The sequence below is a fragment of the Dermochelys coriacea genome, chromosome 2 (genome assembly GCF_009764565.3).
Source record: "Dermochelys coriacea isolate rDerCor1 chromosome 2, rDerCor1.pri.v4, whole genome shotgun sequence".
Lineage (NCBI taxonomy): Eukaryota > Metazoa > Chordata > Testudines > Dermochelyidae > Dermochelys > Dermochelys coriacea.
The window spans coordinates 191,043,377-191,056,201 of record NC_050069.1 but is presented as its reverse complement, the minus strand read 5'-3'; the positions used below and the strand labels follow the sequence as shown (position 1 = coordinate 191,056,201).

Genomic DNA, 12,825 nt, shown 5'->3' with positions numbered 1-12,825 from the left:
GCTGTCTCAACCCTGTCTGTCCACTAGGCAGTATCGGGGGGCGTGGGGGGGTGTCTTTTAATCCATTTTTAACCTTTTGTAACAAATCCAGCTAAATTTCTAAATGAAATGGTATTTCAAAATGAAAAGCCAAAACATTTTTGGTTTGAAAATGTCAACCTTTAGTTTAGGGGTTTGTTTTTTATTATTTGTCTGAAACTAATCCCCAAATTTGACCCTTTCAGTATTTCATTTGACCAAAAATATGGGTTTTGGCAAATAAACTATTTGCAAAAAGAAACTCTCACAGCTCTAGTTCAGAACTCAGGGTCTTGGTGACTTGATTTGCAGCTGTGAGTTCAGAGTGCCTCTGCAAATCAGGCCCAAGGCTTATCAAGTTGTGCATCAAGATGAGAGCACACAATTAGTGACCACCTGTGAAAAGTTTAGGCAAGTCACTTAAAGCAATCATCACATAGGAACTCTGAGGCAGGGATAGAATGCTGCTCTGGAGAGCTAGATTCATTTGTCTTAATTCTGAGGTCCTCCTTTCTCTTCTTCTAATCCCTTGCCTCATCCACTACACATCTTGCAATTTCTGTAGCAGAAGAGGCAGGGATCCAGCCCACGGGATTGCCCTCTGTGGTGCTACAGGCCCCATGCTGCTCTTGAAGTGGCCAGCAGCAGGTCCCTGTGGCCCGGAGGGGTAGAGGGCTCTGTGCGTTGCCCTTGCCTCTCAGCACCACCCCCCTTCAGCTCCCATTGGCCAGGAATGGGGAACCGTGGCCAATGGGAGCTTTGGGGGTAGGTACCTGGAGGCACTACAAGGGCAGTGTGCAGAGCCCTGTGCCCCCCCACTCCATCAAGAGCTGCGTAGGGAAGTGGTTCCAGCTGCTTCCCGGCACGGCGTGGGGCCAGGGCAGGCAGGCAGGCAGGGAGCCTGCCCTGGCCCCGGTGTGCACCATTGCCACCCTGAAACCAATTTACGTAAGTGGCGCCGGGCCAGAGCCTGCATCCTGAACCCCTCCAGCACTGTGCCTCCCAACTCCCTGACTTAACCTCCCTGTCTGCACCTTGTACCCCTGTGCACCCCAACCCCCTGCTACACCCTGCACCCCAACCCCCTTCCCTGAGCCCCCTCCTGCAGTCCATGCCCCTCCTCTGCCCCAATCCCTTGCCCTGAGCCTGTTCCTGCACAGCCCACCCCCTCCCGCACCCCTGCCCCAGCCCTGCATACAATTTCCCCACCCAGGTGTGGCCCTCAGCCCCAAAAGTTTGCCCACCCCTGGCCTAGAGAACCTCACCTAAGATGAGACCCTTTGTGCAACAGACTGTACATATATCAAGAAAAATAAAATGCTGCCCCAAGGAGTTCACAATCTACAAACAAGACCAGGGATTGGTTGGGTTGGGGGGAGAAAAATCTCCATTTTACTGAAGAGAAGGCTGAGGCACAGAGGGGTTAAAGGGGACATTTTTAAAGCCACAGATGGAAGCTGGGAGCCTAACATCCATTTGTGCCTTTCTAAATCCCTCCCCAAGATGCCTGAGGCCTCATCAGAAGTCTGTGGTAGCCAGATAAATTAACCACAAGATTATCCTTCTTCCTCCTTGATGTGTTCACTCTTGCATTCACTCATCTTTCTTCAATAGCTCCTCACTGATTTTGTTTAATTGGAGTTACTCTGGCTTGACACTAGTGTAGTTGAGAGCACAATTTGGCCCATCTTGATGACAAGGTAGAAAAAAAATCTGATGCATGAAACTACAGTCATTACATTTTAGGTTAGGTGAGTCGTCCAAGCAACTGTTTGTTGACCTAATTTCCTCATTAAGAATCCTTGTGGTTGCAAATTTATTCTTTCCTGTCTGGGCTATTGCTCTTATGGTCTGTTGTACAACAGACTAGATATGTTGGAAATGTGATAGGAAGGGCTGCCATCTCATCTCAGACATGCCAGCAAAAATCTGTAGTAACTCCATTGACCAAATTTGCACTAATGTAACTGTGATCAGAATCTGGCTCTTCATAGTCACCTCTGTTAAGGGAAAGAAATGGCCTTCTTAAAATACTTTGGTCTCAGATTATTCTGCTTTAAAAATACAATGGGGCCAAAGCTTGCAGCCCTTATTAAAGCAAAACTCCCATTGACGTCAGTGAGTTTTGCCTGAGAAGAACAGCAGGATCTAGCCCAATTAATGAGGGCTCTCACTAACTCAATGGTATGCCTGAACATAATCCTACTTGTCAGCATGGCATGTTTCCAAATGCTGCTGTTTGAAAGTTCCTGTTTTCTTTTTCATGGATTTAATTCAGGCTTACCTGCCGTTTTACATATATTAGTGCTTCAGCCTACCAAAGAGAGGGAAAGGAGTCCTTTAGCCAATAGCAACCTTACTAACTGAATAAAGCAAAGGGGAGAAAATAAGACACACAAGGATCAGTGTGCTAAATCCACCCTAAAGCTATCAGACGTGTCATTTAGAGCTAAATCTGTCTGCAGAGCTATCGGTACTGGGTTAATACTGGCAATGCCCCCTGTCTCTCCTTTTTCCCCTTCTTCCTTCCCAAATGACTGTAGCTAATTCATCATGTTGACACAGAGGGCTATTATTATTCAAAGTTGCGTAAAAAGTGAATTTATATTGAATAAAACCAATAAGCCAAGCAGCTCTGACATTTAATTTTCTTGGAAACTTCCTGCTGAATCAGGCAAGTCTACATACATTTTGAAAATGTAATACAGTGCTTGGACCACAATCTCAGATGGAGCATGCATGAATAATTTGAAAATTATCAGAGCACACACACGCACACGCCCCCTCCAAGCCCTAGTCTTTATGGGACTATACTTCTGTGTGTGATGCCATGTAGTGTGCTTGTTTTATTCCCTCCCATTGTGTCTTTAATGGTGTATAAAATACTCAGCTATAAAGGGGTTTATTTATGGCAAGGCCACTGGCTGATGGTCCCCTATATTTTTTTAATAGAGAAATTGCTTCCTTTCACATCAAACCCTGGAGCTGAAAGTCGAGGATAAATAAGTGGTATCCCTTGAACTAGACAGTCATAATAAACTCTAATATGAAATGTCACACATAAGCCAGTGTGCTGTTGTACTCTTCAGTGTATGTTGATGTCAGCCCTCTAAGGCAGAGTAGTTGAAGTGAGCTCTGAAATGCATCTCCCTTCTCTTCTTAGCATATGGAATGCCTGATTGTCTGAAAGGCAGTAAATGGTTCTGTTAAAAGGAGATTTAACCATAGGGGCACAAGTCAGGACAAACTTATTTTCAGTGGCACATCATCATGCACATGCATTTATCCATCAGTCCAAACCACACAAATGATTTCTGCTCTCTGAGCCTGAGTTACAATTTCACAGAGGAAGTCACTTCATTTAGACTCGGTCTTCAAAGTGATGGACACTTTTCCAAGGTGAATGCGTGCTACAAAATGACCACTTAATTAAAATGTTTTCTAGATTTCCTTTTATCATGAACAAATGCCATGTCACAAGGTCCAAAAGGATCCAACTGGGTCCAGAAGCAATTTGTACTAATTTTTAATACCTGTTCCATTCATAGTTGTTTACTACATTTATGGCTTTACTAGACATCATTACAAATCATGTAATTGTTATGGTATTAAACTTCATAATAAATTTAAGTACAATTACTAATGAATGTTAACTGTGCAATATTAATATTGCATTAAGAATTCAAGTCAGTTGTGTGATCAGACCCTGTTTCTAAAATACAATGTAGTATTTTTTTCAACCTTAGATACATCCTGAAAACTTTATTCACTTACACACATGCATTATGACAAAACTGGTCAACGTTTTCCATTAAACATTTTTAGATGGGGGGGAAGGCCTCTTCTCCCCCCATTCCCAATGAAAAATTTTAAAACCACTTTTCATTTCTTAAACTTTTTTTTTCCAATGAAAAACTGAAAACAAAAATTTTAGGATGTCCTCTCCCCTCCCTTCTCTTCCATTTTGCCACTGGAAAAGATTGCTAACAAAGATGAGAGACGGGCAGGGTTAAAAACACTTTTTTTTCCCTCCAGATTCTGAACACACACACACAAATCTGCTTTTGGAATTTCTTGGTTTTCAAAAATTAATTTTGGGGGGGGGGGGTGTTGAGAAAACAATCTCTTAACACCAACATTTTTCAAAATTTTTCACGAAAAATTAGCAATTTTCAGCCTTCTCTCTTTTTAGGATAGTTGTGATAGATACTCTGAAAATTGCATCTTTTTACCAAATAGATCTACTCTTTGTGCCTGTTCTGAGACACATCTTGCTTATTTTAGTTACAAAAGATAACTTACTCCTGCTGCTTCTGCAGAGCCCACACAGCTGACCACGTGCTACATCAACAGACTTGTTAACTAAGTTCTGATCAAGTACACTTGGGCAAAACCCACTGAAGCTACTGGAACTACTCAGCTGTCACTTATCACATAATTCAGCCTACTGTACTCTTATGTTTAGTGATGTGTGAGCAATAAAGAACCCAACCTGAGTTTCTGGTGGCAAGCTGAGTTTGTTGGGTTAGTTGTCGGAAACCGCTGTCCTTGTAACTTCTTGATATGGAAGGAACTGAAGCACAATCTTTCCAGCATAGGCATAGAGCTTTGTTTGTCTTGCTAAGCACAGTGCATATTTTTCTGCACTATGCAGAGGCTTCTCTATCAGATCTTCTTCTATTTAAAAAAAAAAAAATAGGGAAAACAGCATACCCTTCAATACCTCTTACAAGGCCCACAGAAGGGAGCTCTACTTCTGTGAACCTTAGAAGATATGTGTCTGGAGAAGGCACTTCATGTCTAGTATGATCCTTCACCAGTATAGCTTGGAAGCAGGGCTACCTACCTCAGCTCTGACCTACATGGGAATGCAGGAATGGCATTTTCTCCCACCCCCACCCCCATGTTGCTTAGAAGTTGCAGATATTTCTTACTGGCTGGAGCTGGGGCTTCAGGAGATGTAGGGGCAAGGCAACTTTGTGGGCATGGAGAGTCTCTTAAACTGAGAACAGGATCAATACATATAAAGATCCCAACAACCAGTGGGAGCCTCACGTTGATAAGTGTATGGCTACAGCACACACCACTTTCTCATCTTGAATTTGATTTGCTATTAAAAGGTTTTCCTGGCTTTTGGGTCCCATAAGACCCTGTAAGTAGGTACTTTAAAATAGCACCAATTACACTGAAATCCATATGATTCCATCAAATAAAAACCTCTTTTCATGGGAACACCAGAAGGTTCTTTTCACTAAGTACTATAGTTGTGCTGAATTTAAAACTTTCTAGCACCAGCTATTTCTGGCACTAGCCTGTTTTTTTTGTTTTGTTTTGTTTTTTTAAATAATTTGTTTTTCCTCCCAAACTCTTTGTAGTTGAACTGTAGTGGTTTTGCTCTATTAGGGGCTTTAACTTTCAGGCAGGGACCAGGTCTATACAATTGTAGCATAAAAGATGAAACTTTCAAAAAGCAATCAATGAGTGAAAACAAGAGATTATAGCAGGAATGCTTGTGTAGCCTTACCCAGAGTTATCATTTGTGTTTTCAGTGATTGTACTGCGGTGCACGTGCACACTAGCAATTTCATTAGTGGTCTGTACTAGATGACATTAGAATTGCTCAACTGTGTCTCATATGCCCTACAACACATGGCTAGTGGGGATTCTCACTGAATTCAAGTGGTGGGAGCATATACTTATTTTAGCATGGAAATGAGTTTTCTCCCCTGTTATGGTGAGGTTAGGAGTAATAACTCTCGTGAGTTGAATAGTGAGAACCATGAAGTCCTATATGGCCATTGTTTTGTTACAATTTAAGTAGCTAATAGCATTCTGTGGTTTGTGCTGCAATTAAATGTTAGTTTGTGGCAGAAAATAAATGATACCCTGTGGGACAATCAGTTTAATCTTTGATGCATAATGATTTGATAAGGGCAAACAGATTTATTTGAAATTAAGAGGTAAAAGTAGAACCACAGCAGCTGTGCCTGCAGACAGTCAATGTAAATACTGTCTTGTGACCTGCCAACAGATTACCCTGACGGACTGCAGGTTGCCCACCACGGGTGTAACTGCAGCAAAACAAAACTCAAGAATAAGGGGAATACCTCTTAAGTAATGACCTAAAGAAGTATGAAGTACAGGAAATATTATTGCTTAAATGCCACTGGATCCAGATCAATCTTTGGTGATAGGCTTTTAAATGAATCGCCCCCTTTCAACCTTCCACTGTATTAGTGAACAAGCTTTAATTTATCCATGTGCTGCCAGTCAATTTGAAATGAGCAAATCTTCTTCTTACAGGCATTAACTTTCGCTGTGAACTCCACAAGGGGCAATGATGAAAGGGAGAGGCACCTTCAGATACTTCAGTAAGGAGTTACCCTCAGCCTCTGATTTTCCCCACAGGGATGCATGTGCTCACATGTGGGAGTGGGAATGAGGGAAAACAACCTGAACTCAACAGCAACTGATGTTCCAATTCATCTCTGACTGGCGTTCCCTTCCCAAGGATTTGCCAATGGCAAATAATGAGCTAACTAAATAAAATCCCATGCGCTGGTGATTCAAGTGTGGTAAAGGTGATTCTAAAGCTAATGCTTGGTGATTGTTCTCACCTTTCTCTTCAAGACTTCTTACAGTAGTTCAGCTGATTAAAAGGGAGCCCATCTGGGCTGCTGGCCTTTGTCCTGATGGCTTTCCTGATAAGGTCATGGGGCTTAGGTGTGCCAGAGGGCATGCATACATTCAAAAGTAGAAGGCCAGAGCAGTCCAAACATTAAAGGACCTTTTCATTTACATTTGTTTTTTTTCTTTTTTTTGTCTCCCCCACTCCCTCTTTTGACACTTGCCCTTCACCATCTCAATGATTTTCCCCCCACCACCACCATAAAACTAACAAGATGGTCACATGGCCCCTTTGCAAGGGGGATTCCAAGTGTCTGCATCAGGGAGCTAAAGGCAGCCCTAGTGTCACATAGGATTTTGAGGCTAAATTATAACTCTGGCTGCCTTCATCGCATGGAGCTCCCAGCAGAGAGGGAGCCCTCTGCATTCGGATCTCTGCCTCACGTACAGCTGCCTCTGTGGCATCATTTCCACCACCTTTCCTGAGACCCTGTCAAGGACTCTCCACAAGGCTAGGTGGAGGATGTGGGAGCGAGTGTACAGGTTGGTGCACATATCCTCTCTCCAACCCCATGGAGATTACCTGAACATATCTCAGTCCTGAGGACTGCATCACCTTTTCTGTGGTCATCTCTCAAGAGGGGAGGATATGGGGGTGTCCCTGGGGCTACCCTTCATGGGAGCAGCAATCTTGGGGAGTATCAGAATTCCTGAAGCCAGTGATGAGGCTTGGGGAATCTGGCACAGGGAAGAGGAGCTGCAGATCATTCTCTGGGAGAGGGAACTGTACCCTGACCCCTCCCACAATGAATGATGTTGTTTAGAGAAACTTTCCAAGAGGCACCTCACAGAATATCCTCCCTCCAGGCCTTGTATTGCAAATGTTTCTTCAGAAGCAGGCAATTTGGGCCAGTCTCCTAATAATCTCTTTTAAAAAGATGAGCTTTTTTAGGAGTCTAATGAGTTGGTTCTCTTTTTAATAGCAGTAATGCTAATAACCACTTACAGTTCTATAACAGCACTCTTCCTAAGGGATCCCAAAACACTAGATCTATGGAGCAAACTGATGATACACAGAGCTCACTCCATCCACCAGTGAAATACAGCCATTGCTGAAGTGAAACATGTCAGCTGTTCAATAGTGTGCAGGAATGCTACCCAACAGCTTAGAACACGAGGTGAAGAAGAATATTGTATCCAGTTGAAATGGTGGAAGGAAAGTTATTGCAAAGATTTTAACAAATGGGTGCCTAACGGTAGGCTTCTAATACCACATTTAGGATCATAAATAAATTGCCTGATTTTTTTTTTAATTGACTTTGATGGGAGTTGCTGGTTGCTCAGCATTTTAAAAAACAACAAAACACCCCATTTATTTTGATGCCTAAATATTGGTTTACTAATCTAATTTGGGCACATGGGTGTGTGTGTGTGTGTGTATGTGGGTTTTTTTTTGTTTGTTTTTTTTTTTTTTTTTTGGACTATCCAGACAGAGCCTTATTCAAGATGGAATTTGGCCAGGACACCAACATGAGCTCTGCTTATCTTCTGAGAAACTCAATCATATGTTAATAGTCAAGGCCATGTTTTTCCACACGAGGTCTACTTTGTGTTTCTTCCAATTTTGTCTGCTCACCCCAACCATCTCCTTTGCAAAAGTGTTTTGTGGCTTGGCTGCTCTTCATGTCAGTTAAGAATATTTTGAACTACAAAGGGAATGATTGGAAAAAGGAGAGAGAAATGTTACATCCGTTGAGTGATGTTGTATTCCTTTCAAGCGAATGTGATGAAAGGTATCTGAGCAAGCTTTTAAATCTACAGTCAGTTTTCTCTTGCATTGTATAGATTAAATCCTTGTCGTCCTGACTAGGATCTGCTAGGTAAAGGAAAACCTTTTGTTTAAGCACAGGTCAGTGCCACTTGCTAAGGCCAGCTATGTTGCTATCATGTTGACAAAATGGAGATGTCTGTGGAACTGAGAGCTTTTACACAAAAAGAACAACCAGTGTTATCTGAACTTGAATTATGTATCCTGTGTACCATTGTAGTGCAGAAATGTTAATTGCCTAATTATGTTTTATGTATGCTCAGGTCCAATTCAAAACTACCCAACAACAGTCATACTCTAGTTCAATTACAGGTTGTTGAGTTAGATTGAGGAATCGCTTGGTAAAATTCTGTGGCAGGTGGTCAGACTACATGCATCTAGTTGTCCTTCTAGATGACCTCTTGTGGCTTAGGCTCGTCTCTAGTTTTTAGCAAACAAATATATTAAAAGGAAAACAAAACAAAACAGCAGGTCAGTCTGCTATGGATGAAATAAGAACATCCATCCCAGACCTTTAGCCAAAACCCCTGTTGAGTCAAAAATGATTAGTTAGCATTTTTGGCTGCGTTTTATTGCTGTGGCAAATCTGCTAACCACTTAAGGGATGCTAACAAAGGTCTCAGTGCATGTGCATGGATCTCAGGCTGTGACACCAGCACTTGGTCCTCTCAAGTTGCCCTGCACATTTACACCATTCCCCATCCCATCTTTGTGGGCAGTCACCCTGATTCGCTTTCCATGCCTCCAGTGAGGGGAAGGGAGAGAGATTCTCAGTCTATTCAAGACTCAATAGGTGGAAACCATTCTACATACCCCTCAACTGTTCCTGAACTCTAAAAACATTCCTATGTATTTTACCATTCAAAGGTGTGTGTATATGTGGCACCATTAATGTGCATGATACATTACAGAAAATGAAAACATGTCTGATTTTCAAAAGTGCTGAGCTTCTGCAGTTCCCGTTGAGCCTGCTCCTGTTCTTGGTTATTCTTGTGTAAATCAAAAGTAATTCCATGGATGATGATGATAAAGTGATTATTTTAGAAAAGAAAAGCAACACTTCCTAAGGCAGCTTCAGATTTGAAGTGTTCAGAGAGGCCAGTAGCTGGTGCCATAGGGCTTGCAGGAGTGCTTGCCTTAGCACATGGTGGGAGTTCTGTGAGCTCAGGGCAACCTGATAGCAGCTATAGGGCAGCTTCTACACTAGTGCTCCTTCTGCGTGCAGGTGGGTCTGTGCTAGCAGTACTGCTCTCTATTGGACTCCACAGACATTCCCAATGCTTTTTTCCATTTAATATGTATTTTCATGTTGCCTTTGCTTCTGAGTTCCCACGCAGATTAGAAGCAAAAGCACTGAATGATCAAAAGAGGCAATGACCTGTATGTGGGAACCATAGGCCTGTGTGACCAGTACAGCCACATAGAGCCCTACATTTCCAAAGCCCCCAAATGGCATGCAACTACCCAAATGGTCAACCTGAGTATAATGCCCAATTCACTTTGATATCTGACTCTGTCCCCAGAAGACTGAATTCCTTAACTGCCCCCTCTCTATGCTTACCTGAAAAGTTGCACTTGAGTTCCATCTTCTGGCTTCCAAGCCTCTGCAGAGGCATCATTAGAAACCACAGAGCTTATCAAACCTGTGAGATGAGGGGAAAGAGGTCTGGGCGGAGACATGTATTGATATGTATATGTATTGATTGAGCACATTCCTGAGCAATCTGTGCCAGCTCCTATGAAGTCCCAAGAAGAGTTAAAGATGGCTGCCCTCCTTAGGGATAATTCCTCCCTGTTATGCAAGAGGTCTCACTAGGACAAGGCCCTGCAAATGGCTCCTGCCTGTACCAGGAGGGGTGAATCCAGCCCAAAGAGCATATAGAAAAGTCTGTATAATGGAGAGCTCTCCTTTTTTGAGGGAGTAAAAATTCCCCAGAAGTTAGATTGTATACAATGATACGAAGATGGTAAATATTGTTTGCTTGAATGCAGCTGTGTTCCAGACAGTGGGAAATAATTTATCACAGGTGATTGAGTGCACGTTGAACAAGAACATAGAATTCTTGCTGTAAGGAACCTCACTGCCACAATCTTTAACTAGCGATCCCAAAGGGTTTCAGACTTAAATTTTGCCAAATAAAGGCTGGATCTTGGAAACAGGCTGCAAAGTTTAAAAAAAAAAAAAAATCACTCAAACATGCAAACATAATAGGTCAACTTTGTAATTCCTGTGTAGCCTCGAAAAAACCCCAGGTATAGAAGGATTGGTGTTGTGATGTCACTTGGCCAGCACTGAACCTATGCTCCTGCCAGCATGATATTAAGGGCCATTGTACTGCTGCAAGAGCCATCCTTTGGAGGACATGTTAAATGCTGTGTACGAGAACAAATGAATCGGTGGGTAGTCTGTGAATACAAAAAAAAAAAGAGGTTCTTACTGTGACACCCTGGCAAACCAGTATTCACCACTGTCATGTAATTAGGATATGTTTTGTACAAAGTATGCCTTGTGAGGTATCCTTCTAAAAGTCTTGATCTGCTGGACATTAATATCTCGTTGGATTGCATGTGCTATTGTCGTATGTGAAGTTATGAAATTTGGCTATGTCTGTTACTGAAACGTATTGTGAGATTGAAAACACCCATAAGCAGCCTTTCAGGTACAGCAGTAAAAAGGTCAAACAATGTTAATGGCTTATTGAGGAAATGCGCACAAGGATTACCCCAGGAACTGCTAGCACTACACAAGGGGAACTGTTTGACCCAGGTCACAGCGAAAGAGCTTTCCAGCAAGTGGGAAGAAGATTTAAAAGGGGGAAAACGTCATCCCGTGGGTACCTCACTCTCCCTACAACAGTGGTCCCCAACCTTTCTGTGGGAATAGCACATTCCTATTCCTAAAAGACACTGGCAGGCACCAAACACCCTGCTGCCGAAATGCCACTGAGAAGCGGCAGCAGAAGGAAGCCTCGCTGCCGAAATGCCGCCGAGAAACAGCAATGCTTCTCGGCAGCATTTCGGCGGGCAGTTCTCTAGCGGCCGTGCTCGGCGGTGACATTTCAGCTGCACGGTGTCCTGTAGGTGCACACAACTGCCCCGGCGGGCACCATTGCATCCACAGGCACCGCACTGGGGACCTCTGCCCTACAGCAACACACCTGGAAACACCTGAGGGGAAAAAAGACTGAACGGGGGGAAGTGATGGTCCCAAGCGAGAAGGATTTTGAACCTGTGTATGAAAACCTGGGTAACCCAAGCTGCAAATCCAAGGCAGCTTGTGCCTCAAAAATCTGCCAGCCTGTTTATCACACAGGGTGAGCGTTTGCTAATTCATATCCTGCCTATCTAGTATGTTAAGCTCAGTTTGTGGTTTTTGTTTATTTACTAGGTAATCTGCATTGATCTGTTTGCTATCACTTATTAACTACAGAAGATAGATTTTTAAACTTATTTTATGTTTAATCAAAAACAGTGTGTGTTTGGCTAAGGTCTGTGGAAAATCTTGGCTCAGTTACCACAAGTGTGCATTAGGGAGCGGTGGGTTGGGTGTTAGACCCATATTCTGGTCAGATTTGACCTGGGCAGGATGGTGCTGCTCTGGGGTCCGAGGTTGGTGGTTAGACAGCCTGCATGTGACTGCAGCTGGGTGTGTCCCTATTGTGTGAATGCTGGTGAACATGCTGCTGTGACAAGTTGCAAAGCCTTCCAAGCTTGTACTGTGTGAGAGGGAGCCCAGGCTGGTGGGTCAGAGATCTCAGTGGTACTCCATTGCCAGGTTGCACCCTGGGGAGGGGAACCTGTCACACTTACATCTTTGCTGATAGGACTCTATTGTGGCTTTAAGCTACAGCCCATGGAGATGCAGAGATCAGTTAGTCCATCAGCAGCTCCTGAAGGCAGCACACCTCCCAGAGTGGTAGGCAGAGTGGCTGATACTGAACTCTTACAGGGAGCAGTATTTGCTTTTTCCTACGCTGCTTGGACTGTTTCATAACCTAGTATGCAGGTATGGCCATAGCCTTGTGTTACACTGACCTTCCCCCAACTCTTTTATGGAGTATTTAGCATTGCATCAGTAATAGAGTCCCCAGGACATTACAACACTGAAGCACAAGGACCAACATTGTGGCTCACCCTTTGTTGGGGCAAAATAGGGGGTTGGGAGGCTCTGTGTCTTCTCTTCCCCCTGCAGAGCTAGGCATAATCTAGCTCCAAGTCATCAGTGATGTTTTTCCCCAATAGCTGTTGCTTCCAGAGTGATGCATAGCAGGGAAAGGAACAGCTAGGTGTGAGATGTTTGGATACAGCGGCTGGATGCTTAATGGGCTGCAACTGTCATGCCTTTTGCCTAG

General features: G+C 43.4%; 1 protein-coding gene and 1 long non-coding RNA gene across 5 annotated transcripts in view; one reads left to right on the top strand and one right to left on the bottom strand.

Annotated features, from left to right (window-relative positions):
- The window catches only part of TMEM108 (transmembrane protein 108), a 301,039-nt gene that overhangs the window by 146,176 nt on the left and 142,038 nt on the right, over window positions 1–12,825 (top strand). The window lies entirely within an intron of this gene.
- On the bottom strand, window positions 2,660–11,190 carry LOC119852174. Its single transcript, XR_005291543.2, has 3 exons — window positions 10,035–11,190; window positions 4,511–4,695; window positions 2,660–3,201 (listed from the first exon to the last, which is right to left on the bottom strand). It is a non-coding gene; the product is annotated as an uncharacterized LOC119852174 (long non-coding RNA).